Source organism: Leopardus geoffroyi, chromosome B1 (genome assembly GCF_018350155.1).
Source record: "Leopardus geoffroyi isolate Oge1 chromosome B1, O.geoffroyi_Oge1_pat1.0, whole genome shotgun sequence".
Classification (NCBI taxonomy): Eukaryota; Metazoa; Chordata; class Mammalia; order Carnivora; family Felidae; genus Leopardus; species Leopardus geoffroyi.
The window spans coordinates 143,448,520-143,474,162 of NC_059327.1; the positions used below are offsets into that span (position 1 = coordinate 143,448,520).

A 25,643-nucleotide genomic window follows, 5' to 3' on the forward strand; every position below is an offset into this window, starting at 1 on the left:
AAATTATTTTCTGTGGCATTTATGATCTTACTACTAATTCACTTTGTAAAAAGTGGGATTTTATAAAATCAACATTTAATATTAAAAGTAATAAAGCTGAAAACAAAAGGCAAAAGAAAAAGGAAAAAGGTAAGCAATGAAGATATACCACTTGGTGCTTATAGACTGATGAAACCTCTATTTTATATTCTTTTCAAAAATATTTAGGGACTAAATATTTAATGAAAATTGATATATACTCTGAAAAAAATGTCAAAATTCATTTGGCAGATATGTAGAATAGTAACAGATCAGAGTTAGACAACTTATTTCCCCATCTTCCACCGCTCAGAGTCAAAGAATGTATCGTTGTTTCTAGAGGTAAGCACATAGAGGCCAGTAAAAGGTTAACCGATGTGGCCAGAGTCATCTTTCAAGCAGCATAAACGGGCATAAAATTAAAATCTTCAGACACTTAGGAATGGAATCTCAGTGTAAGGTAGGTCTTTTGCATAATTTATGGCAAAAAAAACAACTTTCTATGAGGCCAGCAGTGCTAATTCATAGGAAGAACTTTTGTTAGGGCACATAATTGGGACCCAAACTCTAATTAGAGAATGAAATTGGACCCCAGCTCCTCCCAAGGGAAAGAGAAACAGCCCTATTGTCTCAAGATGCTGACAGTAGAAGGGACAGGATTCTGAGAACAGCGTAGTTTTCTTTCTAAATCTTTGGCTTCAGATTCAGGCGTTCTGATGAAGGATTTGCTTTTTGTCTGCCTGGTATCTCTCTGGGGAGCCACTCCTCCACCTATCCTGTGGTGCTGGTGGGCTGACCCTGCTCTTGGGCTCCAGGGGTGGACATATGATCCAGGCATCAACTGCCCTTTGGCTCAAATGACTGGCATATGGATGGGCATGTGACTCAAGCAGGGCCAATAACTAGAAATTGTATCAGAGCTATCGCTAAGGAGCATTCTCTCCTATGGGATTGCTAAACTGATAGGTTTAGCAAACCTGGAATTGCTGGAGGCCATCCTTGCAGTCACAAGCCTCAGAAGAAAGACAACCCCTAGGAAATCAGTTCAAGGTAACGTAAATCGGTGTTCTGGGTCCAACCAGACCTCATCTAAACCAGCAGCAACTCTCTAACTTCTTGGTTTCAGGACGATTTTATCTTAAATATCAATAATCTTAAAAATTATTGAGGACTCCAAAAAATTGTTTATGTGTGTTATATCCATCAGTGTTTCCTGTATTAGAAAATTAAAACAGAAAAGAACATGTAAAACATTTATTAATCATTTTAAAATAGAAAAGCCATTATATGTTAAAATGACTAACACATTTTGCTGAAAAATAACTATATTTTCTCAAACAAAAAACAAATCACTGAGAAGCATGACATTGTTTTACATAGTTGCAAATCTCCTTCATGGCCAGTTCAGTAGAAGATAGCGGGATTCAACTATCTTTCTGCATTCTATCTGATGGATGTCACAGGTCATGTAGTCACTGGAAAATTCCACTACACACTTGTGAAAGAACAAGCAGACAAAGGCAAACAATGTCTTAGTTTTTACGAAAACGACTTTGACCTTACGAAACCCAAAGGGTCTCAGGGACTCCTTGAGGTCCCCACATCACACTTTGAGAATTGCTGCCTTAACCAGATACAGCCATACCTGAAGCCATCACACTCCTACGAGTTGTATGAGACCATAAATATCTGTTTAATTTTTTCCTTTAAACAGCTAGAGTTGGTGTCCTGCGACTTGCAATTGAAAGAGTTCTAAGCAATACACAATGAAATCCTTCATGGTTCTTCCTGCTTTGGGAGACAGTTTAAGGAAGCTGAGTGCAATCTCAGAGATGTAGCTTTGCATCTTATTTTCTCTCTTTCTACTGCTTCCCTTCTTCTTAGAATTACTCCTTTTTTAAAAAATTGAATTGGCTTTATTCCACCATTCATGAATAGGACAGCAACCCCTCTAGGGAGTAGAAAGGAGCTCCCAGAACTACTATTTTTAACCAAATTCTTTCTTCATGACAAATAGATTCAACACAGCTCACAACTTCACTTTCTGTCTCCACATGAAAAATCCCCACTGTTGGTAACCGAGTTCATATTGCTCTGTTACTGCGAAGATGGCCCCAGGGCAGAAAATATTTTAATCATATTGACTCTCCCATTTGCCCGACATTCCTGTACCAAACACTTACAAATGTCATTTGCCTACTCACTGTTTTGACTTGGAAATCATGCATCACTCTATTTGTTAACATCATTTAAAGAAAAATTGACTTATTCTTCTCAAAATTTTAATTTTTCATAGCAATGTTTAATGCTTTTATCTTTATCTTTGCTGGGATTTTAAGTATGATTTTTTAACTGAGTGGATTTTTTAATGCCTCTCAATTTAATCTTCCAAAGATTAAAAGTGCCCCTAGATTATCTCCGAAAATAAAGTAGGAGCGACATCTAGTGGCTCTTCTGGCTCACTAAGTAATCATTAAAGTAACCGTAAGATATTAAATTATTAAATCAGTGGTTTGGAAGGTTATTTACTCTTTCTTAGAAAGGACATCTCAGAATCATCCCAAATAGACAAAAATTAACCTTACTTTAAAGTTTTCAGAGTCTTTAGGCAATGTTTCAGAGGCAAAAAGAATCATCCCTTCATGTGTCTCCTTAGGCCTGGGGAACACTTTCCCAGCAGACCTCCCCTCACCTCTAAATGCCAAGAAGCCTCCCCTGAAAACAGTCACTTGGAAGAGAAAAGAAAGCCCAAAGATCAGTTTAAAATAAGGGAAGGAAAAAATAATATAAAAACAGGGAGGGAGGCAAACCATAAGAGACTCTTAAATACAGAGAACAAACTGAGGGTTGTTGGAGGGGTTTGGGGTGGGGGGATGGGCTAAATGGGTGAAGGACATTAAGGAGGGCACGTGTTGGGATGAACGCTGGGTGTTATATGTAAGGGATGAATCACTGGGTTCTATTCCTGAGATCAAAAAACAAACTAACTGACGGATAAGAAATTCAAACTTCTTATAAAAATAATAAAATAAAATAAAATAATCAGAATCCCTCAGCTAGAACTTCCCTTGAAGTGGTGTCAAACATTGTGTTGAATGCTCCAACACGACAGATGCTCTGAGAAAAGAGGAAGGGGAAATGGATGTTGGGTATGCAACTTACAGCATCTGCTTCACCAACTATCCTAACAGTTGTCGCAAAACTATCAGAAGACAATCAATTTAAATCTTTTGAGAATGATCAAAACGTCCTGTGTCTCAACTGAGGCAATTATTCCACAGGTGTATATATCTGTCAAAACGTCAATTGATACACTCTAAATGGATACAATTTATTAAATGGAAACTATATCTCAATAAAGTTACTTTTTTTAAAAACTCCCGGACTCAGTCAACAGATGGCTGGGCAAACAAAATGTGGCTTACCCATACAACGGAATATTACCGAGCCTTAAAGTGGGGGGCAATTCTGACACATGTTAGAAGTGGATGGACCTTGAGGACACCGTTAAGTGAAATAAGCCAGTCACAGGACTGTCACAGGACAAATACTGTAAAACTCCACTTAGATACGTAGAGGAGGTCAAATTCTACAGAAAGTAGAAAAGGGGAATGCGGAGTTAGCGTCGAATGGGTACAAAGTTCAGTTTGGGGGAATGAAAGCGTTCTGGAGAGGGACAGTGGTGATGTTTGTAAAACGATGTGAATATACTTAATGCCACTGAACTGAACACTTAAACATGGCCGAAGTGGTAAATTTTATGTTATGTATATTTTATCACAATAACTAATGTTTTTTGTGAAAAAAGTACTTGTAAAAGGTAAAAAAATGTCAAATATGATACTATAATTAATCAGTTCAGTATTCATCACTAAACCATCCTGAGCAAGGTGGTACGTGGATGCCACAAAATTGCCAGATGCATAAAAAGCCAGATAATAATACCTGATAGGATATAGTAAATATAGACACCTGACAGAGTTATAACTGCTACAGGAATTCTTAAGGTAGATTATCATTTAAAAGCTGGTAGAGAGGTGCCTGGGTGGCTCAGTTGGTTGAGCCTCTGACTTCAGCTGAGGTTGTGATCTTGTGGTTGTAGGTTTGAGTCCTGCGTCAGGCTCTGTGCTGACAGCTCAGAGCCTGGAGCCTGCTTCCAATTCTGTGTCTCCCTCTCTCTCTCTCTCTCTCTCTCTGCCCCTCTCCTGCTCACGTTCTATCTCAAGAATAAATAAACATTAGAAATTTTTTAAATAAATAAATAAAAGCTGGTAGAAATATATCCATACCCTTATTTTATTTCTTAGGTAAAAAGTAAAAGACCTAAGAAAAATATACTCAGCAGAAACGCTGGATCGTTACGATAAAGGATACAGTTTTTCTTTTCCTTTGGAAGAAACAGAGACAGCTTCAAAGACGCTGGTAATGATGGTGATTGGCCTCAACAGCAGAAACACGGGCTAGAGGAGAAAAGATGATCTGCCTTTATTTTACTTCCTATTTGACATCTATCTCCCACTTCTACCCCTTTTTTCAATCTTCTGTAAAATAAATTGTCTTAGAAACGAACAAACGAACTCAAAAACTTGTATTTTTAAAACACTCATTTTAATATTAAAAGAATAACCACAGCTGAACCTTCTGGGTAAATGGAAAGATTCTACATGTATTGGAGAGCTTGATACTAAATGTATACATTTCCCAAAAGTCATCAATCTGTACATTAAAAATGTACATGAAGTATCATCATACATGAAGTATACCTCAATAAGGTTGATTTTAAAAACCTCAATCAACTCTAAAAAGTAGAAACTTCCCTGCATTTAGGATGGTATATGAAAGTCTTCTTTTACAACTAGTTTCAAAAGAAACCCCAAATTAGAAATCACTCATCTTCTTAGTCCACCCTGCCAGGAAATGTTCCTAGAAATCCAATCACATCTGTTCCTGGGAAGCAGGTGGGTGTTCCCTGCTCTATTTAAATTTCCACCCATCCCACATTCCTTCTTCTTCCCTGCTTCCACAGCACTTAACCCCTTCTAATATGTTAACTAGGTCAGCGAGATTATTTCTAGTCTCTCTCAACTAGAATGTTAAGTTCTGTGAGGGCAGGGTTTGGTCTGTTTTGTTCACCAATGTTCCTGGTATATAGTTGGTGTTTAATAAATATTTGCTGAATGAACTCAAGCTTTCTTATTAAATATATTTATTTTCTTATGTCCTTGGTGGAGAGAAGAATGTCAGAACTTTAATATTTTTTTAATGTTTATTTGTTTTTGAGAGAGAGAGACAGACAGACAGTGTGAGCAGAGGAGGAGCAGACAGAGAGCGAGACACAGAATCTGAAGCAGGCTCCAGGCTCTGAGCTGTCAGCACAGAGCCCAATGGGGGCTCAAACTCACAAACCATGAGATCGTGACCTGAGTCGAAGTCAGATGCTTAATTGACTGAGCCACCCAGGTGCCCCCATACCCTTTAATATTTTATACTCTATCAACTTGCCAAAATTATTGGAGATGATTTGCCATTTATTTCCTTTCCACTATACATTGAGTTACTTCTATGTGTCCATGTTGTACCAGGCACTGGGGAAATAAGCCCGTCAGATAAGACTTAACATAGAAACTCTTAAATCCTAATCAGAGAGGGAAAATATCTACACTAAAAATCCAGGCTACTCTGTAACTCTGATCTAGCATTGCATTTAGTTTTGAAGATCTTTGGCAAATTCTTAAAGTTCAAAGTCATAAAGGAAACACAACGCTTAAAAATTTTTTTATAATATATGCTATATTTTTGACTATCGCCTATTTACAAAACTGATAGTGTTTTGTGAAACAAGATCGTTTTTTAAACTAAGCAAATCACAAATTAAATTTTAAGTGACTCCACATATATATCATGATTACGATGTATCAATTTGGGTATCAACTTTTGGGTACAATTTTAATAAATGCTTTTATACTAAGATAAAATTCTTTGATTTTATAGAATCATAGTTCTTTTTTTTTTTTTAATTTTAGTTACCCATAATCAGTAAGGAAATCAAATTAGTAATCAAAAATCTCCCAAAAAACAAGAATCCAGGGCCAGATGGCTTTCCAGGAGAATTCTACCAAACATCTAAGGAAGAGTTAACACCTATTCTCCTGAAGCTATTCCAAAAACTAGAAATGGAAGGAAAACTTCCAAACTTATTTCAAGAAGCCAGCATTACCTTGACTCCAAAACCAGACAGATACCCCACTAAAAAGGAGAACTATAGACCAATTTCCCTGATGAACATGGATGCAAAAATCCTCAACAAGATATTAGCCAACCGGCTCCAACAATACATTAAAAAAATTATTCACCACGACCAAGTGGGATTTATACCTGGGATGCAGGGCTGGTTCAATATCCACAAAACAATTAACGTGATTCATCACATCAATAAAAGAAAGGACGAGAACCATATGACCCTCTCAATAGATGCAGAGAAAGCATTTGACAAAATACAGCATCCTTTCTTGATAAAAACCCTCACGAAAGTAGGGATACAAGGAGCATAACTTGAGACCATAAAAGCAATATATGAACTACCGAACGCTAATATCATCCTCAATGGGGAAAAACTGAGAGCTTTCCGCCTAAGGTCAGGAACAAGACAGGGATGTCCACTCTCGCCACTGTTATTCAACACACTATTGGAAGTCTTAGCCTCTGCAATCAGAAAACACAAAGAAATAAAAGGCATCCAAATCAGCCAGGAGGAGGTCAAACTTTCACTCTTCGCAGATGACATGATACTCTATATGGAAAACTCTAAATATTCCACCAAAAACCTGCTAGAACTGATTCATGAATTCAGCAAAGTTGCAGGATATAAAATCAATGCACAGAAATCGGTTGCATTCCTATACACCAACAAGGAAGCAACAGAAAGAGAAATCAAGGAATCGATCCCATTTACAGTTGCACAAAAACCATAAAATACCTAGGAATAAATCTAACCAAAGAGGTGAAAAATCTATATACTGAAAACTATAGAAAGCTTATGAAAGAAATTGAAGAGGACACAAAAAAATGGAAAAAGATTCCATGCTCCTGGATAGGAAAAACAAATATTGTTAAAATGTCGATACTACCCAGAGCAATCTACATATTCAATGCAATCCCTATCAAAATAACACCAGCATTCTCCACAGATCTAGAACAAATAATCCTAAAATTTGTATGGAACCAGAAAAGACCCCAAATAGCCAAAACAATCTTGAAAAAGAAAACCAAAGCAGGAGGCATCACAATCCCAGACTTCAAGCTATACTACAAAGCTGTAATCATCAAGACAGTATGGTACTGGCCCAAGAACAGACACTCAGATCAATGGAACAGAATAGAGAACCCAGAAATGGACCCACAAACGTATGGCCAACTAATCTTTGACAAAGCAGGAAAGAAGATCCAGTGGAATAAAGACAATTTCTTCAGCAAGTGGTGCTGAAAAAACTGGACAGTGACATGCAGAAGAATGAACCTGGACCACTTTCTTACACCATGCACAAAAATAAACTCAAAATGGATGAAAGACCTCAATGTAAGACAGGAAACCATCAAAATCCTCGAGGAGAAAGCAGGCAAAAATCTTTGATCTTGCCCGCAGCAACTTCTTACTCAACACGTCTCCGGAGGCAAGGGAAACAAAAGCAAAAATGAACTACTGGGACCTCATAAAAATAAAAATCTTCTCCACAGCGAACGAAACAATCAACAAAACTAAAAGGCAACTGACAGAATGGGAGAAGATATTTGCAAACGACATAGCAGATAAAGGGTTAGTATCCAAAATCTATAAAGAACTTATCAAACTCAACACTCAAAAAACAAATCATCCAGTGAAGAAATGGGCAAAAGACATGAATAGACACTTCTCCAAAGAAGACACCCAGATGGCCAACTGACACATGAAAAGATGCTCAACATCACTCGTCATGAGGGAAATATAAATCAAAACCACAATGAGATACCACCTTACACCCGTCAGAATGGCTAACATTAACAACTTAGTCAACAACAGATGTTGGTGAGGATGCGGAGAAAGAGGATCTCTTTTGCATTGTTGGTGGGAATTCGAGCTGGTGCAGCCACTCTGGAAAAGAGTGTGGAGGTTCCTCAAAAAACTGAAAATAAAACCACCTACGACCCAGCAATTGCACTACTAGGTATTTATCCACGAGATACAGGTGTGCTGTTTCGAAGGGACACATGCACCCCCATGTTTATAGCAACACTATCAACAATATCCAAAGTATGGAAAGAGCCCAAATGTCCATCAATGGTTGAATGGATAAAGAAGATGTGGTATATATATGTATATATACAATGGAGTATTACTCGGCAATCAAAAAGAATGAAATCTTGCCATTTGCAACTATATGGATGGAACTGGAAGGTATTATGGTAAGTGAAATTAGTCAGTCAGAGAAAGACAAGTATCATATGATTTCACTCGTATGAGGACTTTTAGAGACAAAACAGATGAACATAAAGGAAGGGAAACAAAAATAATATAAAAACAGGGAGGGGGACAAAACATAAGAGACTCTTAAATATGGAGAACAAAAACAAACAGAGGGTTACTGGAGGGGTTGGGGGAGGGGGAATGTGCTAAATGGGTAAGGGGCATTAAGGAATCTACTCCTGAAATCATTGTTGCACTATATGTTAATTTGGATGTAAATTTAAAAAATAATAAAATTAATAAAAAAAATAAAAATATATAAAAAAATTTTTAGTTAGAAAAATCTCTTGCAATAATTTTTTCATCTATCATTTGGCAGATGAAATACTAATGCTCTAAACTGTTAAATGGCTTGCCCAAGGTTATATAGTTAGTATCAAAGCTCAGACAGATCTGAGCTCCTTATTCCTGAATCATTCTTGAATAACCCACCCTTCTCAACTGCACCTCATAAAGGTCAGCAGCCATTTGGATTGACAATAATAAGAAGGATACTGGCTCCTTGAAGGCAAAAACTGAAGCTTCTATATGTCTCTCACTCCCATCCCAGTGCCCAGCACAGGGTCTGGTCCAGAGTAGGAAATCAATGAAGGGAGACAAATAACTCTGGGTCCATGTATAGACTCTTACTAAAGAGCTCTTGGAGACTTAGGCCCTATGTGACTGGAACCTCAACCTTCTCCTTACGGCCCACTCTACTCAGGCCTCACTGGTTGATTCTCAAATACACTGAGCATGTGCCTGGGACACTCCGTACAGTATACATATGGCTCCTCCCTGCGGTCCTATAGGTCTCTGCTCTATGTCACTTTATCAATGAGGCCTTCTCCGTGCACAGTATGAAATGGCACTTGATAAAATAAAATTTTCGGGGGATTCTAGGGAAGATGGTGGCGTAGGAGGACGCTGGGCTCACCACGTCCTGCTGGTCACTTAGATTCCACCCACACCTGCCTAAATAACCCAGAAAACCGCCAGGAGACTAGCAGAACGGAGTCTCCAGAGCCAAGTGCAGACAAGAGGCCCACGGAAGAGGGTAGGAAGGGCGGAGAGGCGGTGCACGCTCCACGGACTGGCAGGAGGGAGCCGGGGGGGAGGGGCAGCCCGCCGGGCAAGCAGAGCGCCGAGTCTGGCTTGCAAAAGCAGAGGGGCTGGATAGAGTGTGTTCCGACAGCAAGTGGGACTTAACACCTGGAAGGTTATAAGTTAACAGCTCTGCTTGGAGAGCGGGAAGGCTGGAAGACAAAGGGAGGGAGAGTTGCTGAGCCCCGGGACGACAGAGCTCAGTTTGGCGGGGAACAAAGGCGCTAGCCAGCGCCATCTCCCTCGCCCATCCCCCAGCCAAAATCCCAAAGGGAACCAGTTCCTGCCGGGGAACTTGCTTGCACCGAGCAAACACCCAATGCTGTGCTTCTGTGGATCCATCCCTCCGGCAGCGGGTCTGACTCCCTCCCGCTGCCACAGGGCCCCTCCCGAAGCGGATCACCGAAGGAGAAGTAAGCTGAGCCTGCCCCTCCCGCCCCCATGCACCTTGCCTATCCACCCCAGCTAATACGCCAGATCCCCAGCACCACAAGCCTGGCAGTGTGCAAGTAGCCCAGACGGGCCACACCACCCCACAGTGAATCCTGCCCCTAGGAGAGGGGAAGAGAAGGTACACACCAGTCTGACTGTGGCCCCAGCAGTGGCCTGGGGGCAGACCTCAGGTCTGACTGCGGCCCCGCCTACCAACTCCAGTTATTCAAGACAGCACAGGGGAAGTGCCCTGCAGGTCCGCACCACTCCAGGGACTACCCAAAATGACCAAATGGAAGAATTCCCCTCAAAAGAATCTCCAGGAAATAACAACAGCTAATGAACTGATCAAAAACGATTTAAACAATATAACAGAAAGTGAATTTAGAATAATAGTCATAAAATTAATCGCTGGGCTTGAAAACAGTATACAGGACAGCAGAGAATCTGTTGCTACAGAGATCAAGGGACTAAGGAATAGTCAGGAGGAGCTAAAAAATCCTATAAACGAGCTGCAAAATAAAATGGAAACGACCACGGCTCAGATTGAAGAGGTAGAGGAGAAAATTGGTGAACTAGAAGATAAAATTATGGAAAAAGAGGAAGCTGAGAAAAAGAGAGATTAAAAAATCCAGGAGTATGAGGGGAAAATTAGAGAACTAAGTGATGCACTAAAGAGAAATAATCTACACATAATTGGTATTCCAGAGGAGGAAGAGAGAGGGAAAGGTGCTGAAGGTGTACTTGAAGAAATAATAGCTGAGAACTTCCCTGAACTGGGGAAGGAAAAAGGCATTGAAATCCAAGAGACACAGAGAACTCCCTTCAGGCGTAACTTGAATCGATCTTCTGCACGACATATCATAGTGAAACTGGCAAAATACAAGGATAAAGAGAAAATTCTGAAAGCAGCTAGGGATAAACGTGCTCTAACATATAAAAGGAGACCTATAAGACTCGTGACTGATCTCTCTACTGAAACTTGGCAGGCCAGAAAGGAATGGCAGGAGATCTTCAATGTGCTGAACAGAAAAAATATGCAGCCAAGAATCCTTTATCCAGCAAGTCTGTCATTTAGAATAGAAGGAGAGATAAAGGTCTTCCCAAACAAACAAAAACTGAAGGAATTCATCACCACTAAACCAGCCCTACAAGAGATCCTAAGGGGGATCCTGTGAGACAAAGTACCAGAGACATCGCTACAAGCATAAAACATACAGAATCACAATGACTCTAAACCCATATCTTTCTATAATAACACTGAATGTAAAAGGACTAAATATGCCAACCAAAAGACATAGAGTATCAGAATGGATAAAAAAAACAAGACCCATCTATTTGCTGTCTACAAGAGACTCATTTTAGACCTGAGGACACCTTCAGATTGAGAGTGAGGGGATGGAGAACTATTTATCATGCTACTGGAAGTCAAAAGAAAGCTGGAGTAGCCATACTTATATCAGACAAACTAGACTTTAAATTAAAGGCTGTAACAAGAGATGAAGAAGGGCATTATATAATAATTACAGGGTCTATCCATCAGGAAGAGCTAGCAATTATAAATGTCTATGCGCCTAATACCAGAGCCCCCAAATATATAAAACAATTACTCATAAACATAAGCAACCTTATTGACAAGAATGTGATCATTGCAGGGGACTTTAACACTACACTTACAGCAATGGATAGATCATCTAGACACACAGTCAATAAAGAAACAAGGGCCGTGAATGATACATTGGATCAGATGGACTTGACAGATATATTTAGAACTCTCATCCCAAAGCAACAGAATATACTTTCTTCTCGAGTGCACATGGAGCATTCTCCAAGATAGATCACATACTGGGTCACAAAACAGCCCTTCATAAGTTTACAAGAGTTGAGATCATACCATGCATGCTTTCAGACCACAATGCTATGAAGCTTGAAATCAACCACAGGAAAAAGTCTGGAAAACCTCCAAAAGCATGGAGGTTAAAGAACACTCCAGTAAAGAATGAATGGGTCAACCAGGCAATTAGAGACGAAATTAAAAATATATGGAAACAAATGAAAATGCAAATACAACAATCCAAACGCTTTGGGATGCAGCAAAGGCAGTCCTGAGAGGAAAATACATTGCAATCCAGGCCTATCTCAAGAAACAAGAAAAATCCCAAATACAAAATCTAACAACACACCTAAAGGAAATAGAAGCAGAACAGCAAAGACAACCTAAACCCAGCAGAAGAAGAGAAATAATAAAGATCAGAGCAGAAATAAACAATACAGAATCTAAAAAAACTGTAGAGCAGATCAACGAAACCAAGAGTTGGTTTCTTGAAAAAATAAACAAAATTGATAAACCTCTAGCCAGGCTTCTCAAAAAGAAAAGGGAGATGACCCAAATAGATAAAATCATGAATGAAAATGGAATTATTACAACCAATCCCTCAGAGAATACTATGAAAAATTATATGCCAACAAACTGGACAACCTGGAAGAAATGGACAAATTCCTAAACACCCACACACTTCCAAAACTCAATCAGGAGGAAATAGAAAGCTTGAACAGACCCATAACCAGCGAAGAAATTGAATCAGTTATCAAAAATCTCCCCACAAATAAGAGTCTAGGACCAGATGGCTTCCCAGGGGAGTTCTACCAGACGTTTAAAGCAGAGATAATACCTATCCTTCTCAAGCTATTCCGAAAAATAGAAAGGGAAGGAAAACTTCCAGACTCATTCTACGAAGCCAGTATTACTTATATTTCTAAGCCAGACAGAGACCCAGTAAAAAAAGAGAACTACAGGCCAATATCCCTGATGAATATGGATGCAAAAATTCTCAATAAGATACTAGCAAATCGAATTCAACAGCATATAAAAAGAATTATTCACCACGATCAAGTGGGATTCATTCCTGGGATGCAGGGCTGGTTCAACATTTGCAAATCAATCAACGTGATACATCACATTAATAAAAGAAAAGATAAGAACCATATGATCCTGTCAAGTGATGCAGAAAAGGCATTTGACAAAATTCAGCACCCTTTCTTAATAAAAACCCTTGAGAAAGTCGGGATAGAAGGAACATACTTGAACATCATAAAAGCCATTTATGAAAAGCCCACAGCTAACATCATCCTCAACGGGGAAAAACTGAGAGCTTTTTCCCTGAGATCAGGAACACGACAGGGATGTCCACTCTCACCGCTGTTGTTTAACATAGTGTTGGAAGTTTTAGCATCAGCAATCAGACAACAAAAGGAAATCAAAGGCATCAAAATTGGCAAAGATGAAGTCAATCTTTCACTTTTTGCAGATGACATGATATTATACATGGAAAATCTGATAGACTCCACCAAAAGGCTGCTAGAACTGATACATGAATTCAGCAAAGTTGCAGGATACAAAATCAATGTACAGAAATCAGTTGCATTCTTATACACTAATAATGAAGCAACAGAAAGACAAATAAAGAAACTGATCCCATTCACAATTGCACCAAGAAGCATAAAATACCTAGGGATAAATCTAACCAAAGATGTAAAAGATCTGTATGCTGAAAACTATAGAAAGCTTATGAAGGAAATTGAAGAAGATATAAAGAAATGGAAAAACATTCCGTGCTCATGGATTAGAAGAATAAATATTGTCAAAATGTCAATACTACCCAAAGCTATCTACACATTCAATGAAATCCCAATCAAAATTGCACCAGCATTCTTCTCCAAACCTGAACAAGCAATCCTAAAATTTGTATGGAACCACAAAAGGCCCCGAATAGCCAAAGTAATTTTGAAGAAGACCAAAGCAGGAGGCATCACAATCCCAGACTTTAGCCTCTACTACAAAGGTGTCATCATCAAGACAGCATGGTATTGGCACAAAAACAGACACATAGACCAATGGAATAGAATAGAAACCCCAGAACTAGACCCACAAATGTATGGCCAACTAATCTTTGACAAAGCAGGAAAGAACATCCAATGGAAAAAAGACAGTCTCTTTAACAAATGGTGCTGGGAGAACTGGACAGCAACATGCAGAAGATTGAAACTAGACCACTTTCTCACACCATGCACAAAAATAAACTCAAAATGGATAAAGGACCTGAATGTGAGACAGGAAACCATCAAAACCCTAGAGGAGAAAGCAGGAAAAGACCTCTGAGACCTCAGCCGTAGCAATCTCTTACTTGACACATCCCCAAAGGCAATGGAATTAAAAGCAAAAATGAACTACTGGGACCTTATGAAGATAAAAAGCTTCTGCACAGCAAAGGAAACAACCAACAAAACTAAAAGGCAACCAAAGGAATGGGAAAAGATATTTGCAAATGACATATCGGACAAAGGGCTAGTATCCAAAATCTATAAAGAACTCACCAAACTCCACACCCAAAAAACAAATAACCCAGTGAAGAAATGGGCAGAAAACATGAATAGACACTTCTCTAAAGAAGACATCCGGATGGCCAACAGGCACATGAAAAGATGCTCAACGTCGCTCCTCATCAGGGAAATACAAATCAAAACCACACTCAGGTATCACCTCACGCCAGTCAGAGTGGCCAAAATGAACAAATCAGGATACTATAGATGCTGGAGAGGATGTGGAGAAACGGGAACCCTCTTGCACTGTTGGTGGGAATGCAAATTGGTGCAGCCACTCTGGAAAACAGTGTGGAGGTTCCTCAGAAAATTAAAAATAGATCTACCCTATGACCCAGCAATAGCACTGCTAGGAATTTACCCAAGGGATACAGGAGTGCTGATGCATAGGGGCACTTGTACCCCAATGTTTATAGCAGCACTCTCAACAATAGCCAAATTATGGAAAGAGCCTAAATGTCCATCATCTGAGGAATGGATAAAGAAATTGTGGTTTATATACACAATGGAGTACTACATGGCAATGAGAAAAATGAAATACGGCCCTTTGTAGCAACATGGATGGAACTGGAGAGTGTGATGCTAAGTGAAATAAGCCATACAGAGAAAGACAGATACCATATGGTTTCACTCTTAGGTGGATTCTGAGAAACTTAACAGAAACCCATGGGGGAGGGGAAGGAAAAATAAAAAAAGAGGTTAGAGTGGGAGAGAGCCAAAGCATAAGAGACTCTTAAAAACTGAGAACAAACTGAGGGTTGATGGGGGGTGGGAGGGAGGGGTGGGTGGGTGATGGGTATTGAGGAGGGCACCTTTTGGGATGAGCACTGGGTGTTGTATGGAAACCAATCTGACAATAAATTTCATATATTGAAAAAAATAAAAATTAAAAAAAGAAAAAGAAAAAAAGAAAAAATAATAAAATAAAATAAAATAAAATAAAATTTTCAACTTTTCATGTTTCTGGACCCTGCCCCTAGGCTCCCAGAGAAGCTATACTGTAACATTTATCAACTTGAAAATAAGCAAGACCTCAAAGGATGGGCTCTATTTCTGCCCCAAGCACACATTGTACATCTGCTTCATTAAAAACATAACCAAAAAGGAGCACTGCAAACATGAAGATAGGAAAAAGAAAAAAGCCTTCCTGATTCCCACAAGATTAAAGTCATACAGCCTTGCACATATGAAAAACACAAGATAAAGCCTATAACCTTCTGGAATGTCCTTCATCATGATGATTTGCAACTCTTTATGTGGAAAAACAAAACAGAAAAGGAAAACAAAACAAAACAACCACACACACATAACCTGGGAAAGAAAGTGTTCTTTCCCCAGGGAACTATGTGTATCCCAGGCAGCTGTCTTAACTTGGGCTCAAATAAAACTCTTCCTTTCTCTATAATTTTTAAAAAGGCTTGTTTTAAAAAGGCTTTGTGTTGACTCACCCCACACTCCCTAATCTCCTCACCCTGTCTCCATAACACTTATCTTAGTCAGACATATTTGAACTTGTCCCTTTGTGCCTTATTCTTCTTCCTCCACAAAAATGTAAACTCCCAGAGGATGGGGACTTTATTTGGTTCATGGCTATATTTTCAGCACCTTCATGTGGCCTGTGATAGGTGCTTCATGAATATATGTGAAATGGCTGAATGAATGTTAAAGGAAATCTGGACCCCCTTCATCTTTAAATTCTCTATTTTAAAAGCTAAGAAACCCTTTTTGATTCAGTATAAAAAAATATTGAGGAGTAAAACTGCAAGGTACTTCAAAATGCAGAGAATTGTATGAGAAAATGTAGCACACATAATTGCATGCATATATACAGGTTAAAGTAGGTTGTTTTTTAAGTTTATTTATTTTCCTTAGCAATCTCTACACCCAACATGAGGCTCAAACTCACAACCCTGAGATCAAGTCTTATGCTCCTTGGACTGAGCCAGCCAAGCGCCCCTAGTTTTTTATATGGTTTTAATGAACATGTTATGTTCATTAAAAACTTCAAAAAGAAAAGAAAAAAGGAACTTTCCTAGTTCTTAGGGTCCAGCATACAAATATAAACATCAGACACCAATGGAAATCCCTTAATAGTAACAAAACATTTTCTTGCTGTAATAACACTCATACTTTGAATAAAAGATTAAAACAAAATAGGGGCGCCTGGGTGGCTCAGTCGGTTGTACATTCCACTCTCGATTTCTGCTTGGGTCATGATCCCAGGGCATGGGATAGATAAGCTTGTTCTCTCTCTCTCTCTCTCTCTCTCTGTCTCTCTCTCTCTCTTCCTTTGCCCCTCTCCAGAGCCCTGCTCACACTGTCTCTCTAAAATGAGGGGGGAGGGGGGAGATTAAAACAAAATAATTAAAAATTGCTTTCTGTGTCGCTACAAAACTTAAACTGTTGTCCTTTCTACTTAATACTTTCACTCCCCATTAAAACACTTCATTCTGTAGGCAATCTTAAATCTTGGCCGGTCAATAAATGAAATAATTTAAATTACAGATATGATCACCAGCAATCTTTAGTGTCGTTTGGTACTACTTAATTAAAATCCATAATTACACTAAATAATGTATGATTTGTTAATATTTCCAATCAATTTAGACATAAAAGGCTTTTTGCTGTAGGTGTGTGTAATGTGACTGCTAATAATATTAACGTCACTGGTTGTATCGGTCACACGTAGCCCTTTCTGAATTCCTTCCATTTGAGCACTAATTCGGGCAGCACTGAAACGTTTGCGTGTGTGATCATCTCATCCGATAAATTCTCTATCAGAGAGCAACTGAAACACAGGGAAGGAAACAACTCTCCGAGAACACACGTGAACATTGCAAGTCCTTCCAGCCAGAGGATCAGCATAAGCAAAGGCAGAGCTGCGAAATGTGAATTCTGTTAACTTGAAGTAGTCAAATGGGACATTAAGGGTGGGACTGGAGAAAGTGTCAGAAACTGAAGCAGGATGGAGGTGAGGCAGGGTGAAGGCTTCACAGGCCAAGCCAGGATTGGGATTAAGTTAGAGGTAGGATTTGTGTGGGTTGGTTAAGACTTTGGGAAGACTATTTGAGGGACAACTGCGAGAACGGTCTGGGGTGTTGGGGTGCATGTACTGGGGAGAGCAAGAATAGGACGGGGAGACCGGTTAAGGGGCTGCAGAAAAGGGGAGAAGCTTTGAGTCACAGAGAGTCCAAGTGGAGGCCCGAATCCAGGGTTTGAGGCAAACAGCCCCTTACTCAGAGCTGAGGGGAGGGGGGCGGAAATGGCGCTCGGTTGCCCCGGCGACGGCGTCTGGGGGCGGAGTCGGGAGTGGGAGGCGCCCCCACGCCACGCCGAAGGGCCCAACGGTCGCCGGCGCGGCGCGCGTGGAACCGGCGGAGGCCAGATCCCGAGCGCCGCGAGGGGCGGGGCGCGGAGGCGGGGCGGCAGAGCACCCGCGCCGCCGCCGACGAGGAGGAGCCGCCCCCGCCGCCACCGCAGCCGCCCGGCCGACGCAGGTGCGGCCGCCGCGCCCGCCGGCGCCCCGCGGGGATGCGGCCAATGTCTTAAGATGGTGTTGGTTGCAGGTACACGGGCGGGGCGCGGCCCGGGGGAGAGGGCGAGGGGGTGGGTCGTGCTCCAGAGGACCCGGAGCAGCGCATCTTCATTACTGGAACCTTCCAGACCTTTGTGTTTGTTTTGCACGTGGCAGATGCCCAATAAATTGGTTTTTTAACGGAAAGGACTTCTGCTCTTCGGGGATCGCAAGACCTCCGGGTCCAGTGGCTGTAACTCTGGCACCAGAGAGTCCTGTGCAAAATATTCCACTTGGGGGAAATAACCGCGGATCTTGTCCCAACACTACCGCAAAGTCCTGTCCCTATCCTGTTTCCCGTGGACCAGGGGATGAGTCAGGGGACACATGGAAATAAAGAGGAGTGTCTAGCCTTGGACAGTCACCAACCTGTCATCAAAATGAGATTGTAATAAATGTGTAAGGGCCTTTTCAGCTGGAGCCCTCCCTGTAAGTGACATTAGGAATCTGGCTCTACCCGGTCATTGGCATCAGTCAGAAACAGTGAGTTCTCAAATGAGTCCATCCGTGTCCACAGAACTCTGTTCCAGGTCTGCACTCAGGCTGTTTCAGGATTTGTCCCTGCATCTTGGTGTACCTTACGGTCAGGAGAAAGTAGAAGTGAGGTCTGTTGCTGTTTGTCAGGGTGTTACTGACTTGGCAACCGCTTCTCTCTTGCTTTCTCTGTCAGCTGCTGATTCAGGAAAGGTCTAGCACCTACCACACAGCCCAGAGACTAGCTAAGCAGGACTGTTTTTCTGTGGGTAAAGAATTGGGGTGGGGGTGGGAGAGTGGTGGGTGAGATCTGGGCCTCCCAGCTCCATACCACACTTACTGTTTTTCATTTTACACAGTTATCTGTGTTGTGGGTAAATGGTCTTTATGCCATAGAGGTATTATTATACTCTCCAAATAAATTGAGGGCAGAAATGGACAATTTATTTGGTATGTGCAAAGCCCTTACTATCGTGTTTTACAAAGAAGAGTCGGTGTTACCTAGTGTGTTAGGATCACGCACTTTGGGGCCTCTGTCAACCACGTATTCGCACACTAGGTGACCCCAAATTATATGGTGTATCAGGTTGAGTAAGAGCCACCTGAAACATCAGGCCCTAATCCTTGGAACCTGTAAATGTTCCAAGGGGAAAAAAAGGGTCTTTACATGTATGATGAAGTCAAAGATCTTGAATGGGAAAATTATCCTGGATTAGCTGGGTGAGCTTTAAATGCAAACACAAGTGTCATCATAAGAGAGGGGCAGAAGGAGATTTGATACAGACAGAAGAGGAGAGTGCAATATGACCACAGAGGCAGAGAGCGGAGTGATGAGGCCCCAAGTCAGTAAGTAATGCCAGCAGCCAACAGAAGCTCAAGGAATAGAAGGGGCAAGGAATAGATTATTTCCCAGAGCCTCGGGTGAGAGCTCGGCCCTGCCAACAACCTTGATTTCAGCCCTGTGAGACTGATTTTGGACTTCTGGCCTCCAGAACTGTGAGAGAATAAATAGCTATTGTTTTAAGCCACCAGGATTGTGGTAATTTGTTACAGCAACTACAGGAAACTAATACATATGTTCATTGTTATAAATCACATAGAATCAATCCTGTATTAATGAATATTTTAAAGCCCTCCAGCTGGGGCAGTTCCAGATGGAGTAGTGGAGACTACAAAGTATTTTCTTGAACGCTGTAAATCCCAAGGAAAATCCTTGACTAAGGAATTTGATCAGAAGTGAAAATAACTTAGGTACATTGGAAAGAACTAGCCTAACACTTAGAGCAATTTTTGGACTTTCATTTGTATTCCTATTAATACATCACTGTATTTGCTCTAGTTAAGGGAATAAAGGTGACTTAAGCTTGGTTTTCAGCTAATGCTTTACTGGCTATTCATCGTGTGTATATCAAGTAAGAGTTGCACATGGCTCAGTCGGTTGAGCATCTGACTCTTGATTTCGGCTCAGGTCATGTTCCCACACCTGTGGGACTGAGCCCCACGTCAGGCTCCGCTCTGAGTGTGGAGCCTGTTTAGGATTCTCTCTCTCCCTCTGCCTCTCTCCTGGGCTCGTGTGCTCTCTTTTTCTAAAGCAACAACAACAACAATAATAGTTGCAGACACCTGGAGATTGAAGTCCGAGCCTGGGGAAAGTAGGCAATGCAGAAGTGCTTCCATGTGTGGGGATGTTAGAATCGGGATAAAAGCAACCTGTAGTCATCTTGAAATTAACATACTTTGGAGTTCACAGGGTGTAGGAAAAAAACAGTGTTCAGTGTTTAATCGATTGATTCTGGGACCCAGGCAGCTAATTTGCACCCCCACTCTTACTCCACAAAACATAAGGACAATGTCCATACAAAGGGTAGCTGGTCTGCTTTCTTTCTGAACTGCTTTTCTGAGATATGATTTATATACCATAACATTCACTCATTGTAAGTGTCAAATCCAATGCTTTTTAGTGAATTTACAGAATGTTGCAGCTATCACAGTTCAGTTTTAGAAAATGTCCATCACCCAAAAAAGATCCTTCATACCCACTTGCAGTCAGTCCCCATTCCCAGCCTCAGCCAGGTTTAGAGTTAGGTTTTAGTCCTTCTGTTGGGCTATTCAAATGGCCTTCTAACTGGCCTGGGCTTCCACTCAGTATATTTTTCACCCGACTTCTGGAGGATCCTATGCCTCTGATAAAAATCCGCAGTGGCTTTCCATTGCAATTAGAAAAAACCCCAAAGTCCTTTTCAAGGCCCTGTGAGCTCTACCCCTGCGAACCTCACCAACACCTTCTCAGATAATTTCGGAAAGGAACTGGGAATAAGCTCTCCTTTGGGCATGATACACAGTCGGCTGTCCATAAGCAGGCCTCTCACCCTCCCTTGTCCACACCGCAGCCTCACTGCCTCTGTCGGTGAACACTGAGCCCCTTTCATCTCAAGGCCTTTGCATGTGGTATTTCCTCTCAGGAACTTACCCCGTTCTCTTTGGGAGTGATCCTTTTTGATATTCAGCTCAAATGTAACCTCCTCAGAAAGGCCTTCCCTGACTTACCCTAACGAAAGTAGCCTCAATTCCATCTCTCTGTATACCGCCACCTGTGGTATTTGCTTCATTGCACTTAACTGCTCTCCATAATTTTATTTTTGATGTGTTTCTTTGGTGTCTCTTTCCCCATTAAAGTTTAAGATCTGTGGGGTGGCAGTTTGATTCGTCTTGATCTTCGTTTTATCTCTAGGATTTACAGAAGCACTGTTCATAGCAGCAGTACGTTTTAAGCCATCAAAATGCCAGCAATGGTAACTAATGCTTGTTGAATGCTTACTACATCAGGCTGTGTGCTGAGTGCTTTGCATGCATGAATGATTTAACTGAAGCTTATTACTTTTGATGTGGGAAGAGTAAGGAGAGCATGTCCTCCAAATATAGTCCCTCATATCAAATTATTTTTTTCAGAGGCACTGGGCAGTTTTCTTTCTCTTATTATTGAACATTGATTTGTAGGGACTGCATCAACCAGCAATATAGTATTGAACCTCTTCTTCCACAACTCTTAAAACTGCACTGGAGGCTTTTGCTAAGAAGGAGAGGAAGAACTAAAAGAAGAGTGTAAATAAAAGCAGAATGCTAAAGAGCAGGATACACTCAGGACATGGCAGGTAGACCTCAGCTGAGGCACAGTATATGTCAGGGGAGGTTGGTTATGCCAGATCCCAAAGGGCTTTAGTGCTAGTCTTAGCTTGGACTTTAGTCTTTGAGCAAGTCACAGCAAAAGGGTTTTAAAGGAAACTCTTAAAGATTGTAAGAAACTGACACTAGAAAGATCACTTTGAAGTATTCTGTAGTAGGTCTGGCAAGAGCTGATTAAAGCATGAAAGACACAGTAGGCGTAAAATTAACTAAATTTCATATTCAAGCAGTCCTTCTTTGTGACTTAATTACCACGCATAAGTAAGTCATCTTTGCTGACTTAAAAGGTATTACAGAGATAACACCCTAGGAAGCAGATTTGGTGGGAATAATGAAGACATAGATGTGGGATAAGATGAATTTAAGGTGACTGTAAACATATATGCAGAGGTGCTAAGGAAAAGATATTCGTTAAAATTTACCTAGAGCCCCAACTTTTAAAACAAAGTCGCACGAAACCTCCTGGCAGCAGCGGAATTGTCCCGATCATTGTCCCGATCTGGCTCTGCTGTTGACTGAAATCATCTGTGAGAAGTCATCATATTTTTGGTCATCTGTCTGCTGAATGTTTTCCATAGGAAATCATAGAATGTCCAAGTTGGAGAAGATTTTAGAGATCTTCTAGTCCAACTCTCTGCCCAAGAGAGGACACCCGGTGGCAGTTGTCATCCCAACAAATGCTCATCCCCTCTCAGCTTGAACACCTCACAAGGAAGCTCTCCACATATACATTCAAGGTGCTCCAGCTTTAGAAAGCTCATCTCCACCCTGTAGAACCTACCTCCCTTTACTTCTGTTCATTAGTCCTAATTCTGCACATGGAGTACTGTCATTTATTTTTCCAGTGTGGCAACTGCTCACTAAGATTTCACCGAGCTATGCCAAAAATCCTAGTTGGTTGTCATTTCAACTCCGCTGCTTAAAATGTATAGACCTATTTCTGATTGACCAGGTAGAAACTCTACCTAGCAAATCTGCTCTCCAAGCTCAAGAGCTGTGCCTGGTTCAGAGCATCTCCAGCCACTGGAAAGTAATTTAAATGGTCAGAAGACATGGTCTATTTAAGTCACTTTGGACTATACCCTAGAAAGGTCTAGTCTGGAAAGGCCTGGGCAAGGGATTTACTTGCTGTGTTATCTTGATAATGCCGATGAGAGCAAAATTAGCATCCGACCAACAGGGGGCTTATACTTGCGTATGTTTTGTTGTACAGTCCTAGCTAGCCTAGATAAGTGCCACAAGCTATTAATTCAAACATACTTTTATATACAAGACAAGCCCAGAGGAAAAGGAATTTAAAGTTTTTTGTGGTGGTGGTGGTTGTTATATGTGTGTGTGTGGTTGTCAGGATCTTAGCTGATGAAAATGAACTTGTGAATTGAACTTTTCAAACATAATGAATTTAGATAACGGAGAATGGTTATATATTAATACACAGATTTTAAAATATTTTCCTCTTTTCAGGTGTTAATAGGATAAGTGAAAATAAGAATATCCAGATATTAAGGTATCTCTTGTTTTACTTTCATTTATATTTAAGAATTGTGAACATACATGACCAATATGCTAATTTATTGTATCTGTGTCTGTATCTAACTTATTTTAGAGCCTGAGGCCTTGAGCTTGATGAATGCCTAGGCTGGAATCTCTAAGATAATAAAGCTGCAAAGGCTTTCTCTTTGTGGTTTCAAACTCTGCTCAGTGGAGCCATTGCATTCCATAAAGATGTCTCTGGGGCAGAGAGGAGGGTGTATAGTTGGGGCTCTGAAGATTTACAGAAAGCCTTCCTCTGCTTAAGAATAGTTTGCAAAACACAACTGTATTCTCATTTAGTAATGGTGGAAATTGAGGCTCAAGGATATGAAAAGATTTGCCCATGCCCTCACGGGTAACCAGTGGCAGTATTAAGTTCCTGATTCTAAATCCTATGTTTCTTTCATATTGCCTTTTTACAAGACGGTATTATGTACTGGAGAAGGATATCTTAAATAGCTTCATTCTGTATTAGATTATGATAGTCCCTGTGTTTACTCAATGCAATATAAATCCACTTTCCTTTCTGTTAGTGGACCTGTATGAAACTTATATCTTCTTTCTAGATGAATGGAAAGATACACATTTATTATCAGAAAGTGAGTATACACTGCCTAAATTACAAAGACCGTGTTTTTGTTCATGTTTTACTATCCTGTTGTGCAGTGATACTATATACATGTGGTATATAGCAAACAGATCGAGGCAAGTACTATATGGTTAACACTGCACACGAGTTTTCTTTTGAGGTATATACTCTCTATCTTCTTCTTATAGTCTTAAAGAGGCTAAATACTGTTCTCACAGTCACAAAGCCAGTAGATCACAGAGATAGGATTTGAAACCTAGTAGGGAACAACATCTAGAGAGAAAGAACGTGATTGAGAAAACAGACGTTAAGAGCAATGTGAAGTCAATAAGCAGTTAACAGGAAATCAGGCAGTGAAGTTGTGGTCAACGGTAACCGTTCTCGTTGCATTTCAGAGATGGCACCAGCCTAGGTGTGTTGTATTTGGATCAGTTGTGGGGTGCCTTAGAATTTCCCAAGGAAAACATACCTGCACACACTCATTCTTCGAGAGTATGGACCAGCTTTATAAAATCCCCAGTCTCAGGCTTCTGTGGAAAGTAGGATGGTTCGGCCTCCCAGTGGCTTGAGTCATTGGTTGATAAATCTAGGAGTCCTTCAAAAGTCTTCTTTTTGTGGTCTGTGGTGTCTCAGGCCTTTTCTGCAGCATTCCAATCAAATAACCAGAGTGGAATCTTTACCTAGCTGTTACTTGTCAGAAATTTAAGGCTTCTTTCAGTGTGAACCTATTCATAATTTTAAATCCGCCAGAATTGTTTGTAACATGTAAGGTCGTGTTATGATCCCCAAATCAACAAAATGTAGCATTTTAACAACTTTCTGTCTTATTGTGGCAAAAAAAACCCTTTATTTTCCCAGAAATCCTTAATAATTTAATAAGCTTTATGCCTGAAAATAGGAATAATGTTTCAATTCTTGGTGTCGTGAAAATAGAGAAACACTGAATGATTTCACCGAATTGAGGATATGGTCTATCTAAAATTATGAAAATGTGAATTACAAATACCCTTTTTTTTTTTTTTTTTTTTTTTTTTACAAATACTTTTTTAAAGACAGATTTCTTTAACTAGCAGCATTGGCGAATGGGTGTACTAAATATCTTTACAGATAAATGTTTGTTTAAAAGTCCTTGTTTAATAAACCTATGCTGTCTTCTTTAAACTATTAATTTTCTTTTTTTTTTCACATTTATTCATTTTTGAGAGACAGAGAGAGAGAGCACAAGCGGGGGAGGGGCAGAGAGAGAGGGAGACACAGAATCTGAAGCAGGCTCCAGGCTCCAAGCTATCAGCACAGAGCCTGACTCGGGGCTCAAACTCACAAACCGTGAGATCATGACCTGAGCTGAAGTCGGACGCTTAACCGCCTGAGCCACCCAGACGCCCCAATCTTCTTTTCTTTTTTAAGCTGTTTATTCTCTTAAGAAAAAAATTTCCCTCGGAAGGACTGCCACTCTTTGAAGGCCTGCTGCCCTTCAGGGGAGACTGAATTAATGAGTTTATGACATTCATCACCCTACCCAGAATCAGGAAACTTGGTTTTTATATCAGAATAGTTTCTAAAGTCAAACCTTCTCCTTTCTTATGTGTTCTCCAACTTTTAGGTTCAGTTCTGCTTACCTTACTCGTAGGTTCTGTTTCCTGCTTGATACCAAAACCTTTGCGTCTAGAAGAGTGGAGCGGTGTGTGACTTCCCAACACTGGGCTAATGATTCTCTCTGTCCTACTCATTCCTTTCTGTCTTTGATCAATCTGTAATTTATAATCATAACATTACTGAGTAATTTGAATTTCCTTAGTGTCTTTCATCATCCTGAAGAATCCCCAAGTGCATCATTTTAGTATATAAGTTATACAGCAATCATTCCTCCCCCACGT

At 40.5% G+C, this 25,643-nt stretch overlaps 1 protein-coding gene and 1 long non-coding RNA gene across 17 annotated transcripts in view; one reads left to right on the plus strand and one right to left on the minus strand.

The window, feature by feature from the left end:
* Nucleotides 1–4,296: 4,296 nt before the first annotated feature.
* On the minus strand, nucleotides 4,297–25,633 carry LOC123595823. Its single transcript, XR_006711393.1, has 2 exons — nucleotides 25,386–25,633; nucleotides 4,297–4,478 (listed from the first exon to the last, which is right to left on the minus strand). It is a non-coding gene; the product is annotated as an uncharacterized LOC123595823 (long non-coding RNA).
* Nucleotides 17,156–25,643, plus strand: part of CCDC158 (coiled-coil domain containing 158) — a 105,920-nt gene continuing 97,432 nt past the window's right edge. For 5 of the 16 annotated variants that reach the window (XM_045473681.1, XM_045473683.1, XM_045473680.1 and 2 more), the window contains exons 1-2: nucleotides 17,764–17,979; nucleotides 23,109–23,151. The gene's annotated coding sequence lies outside the window, so the exon portion shown is untranslated. Of the gene's footprint in view, nucleotides 17,302–17,762; nucleotides 17,980–21,192; nucleotides 21,254–21,456; nucleotides 21,614–22,214; nucleotides 22,382–23,108; nucleotides 23,152–25,643 lie in introns of those variants that run through there. The other 11 variants (XM_045473690.1, XM_045473682.1, XM_045473692.1 and 8 more) reach the window with 7 other exon arrangements.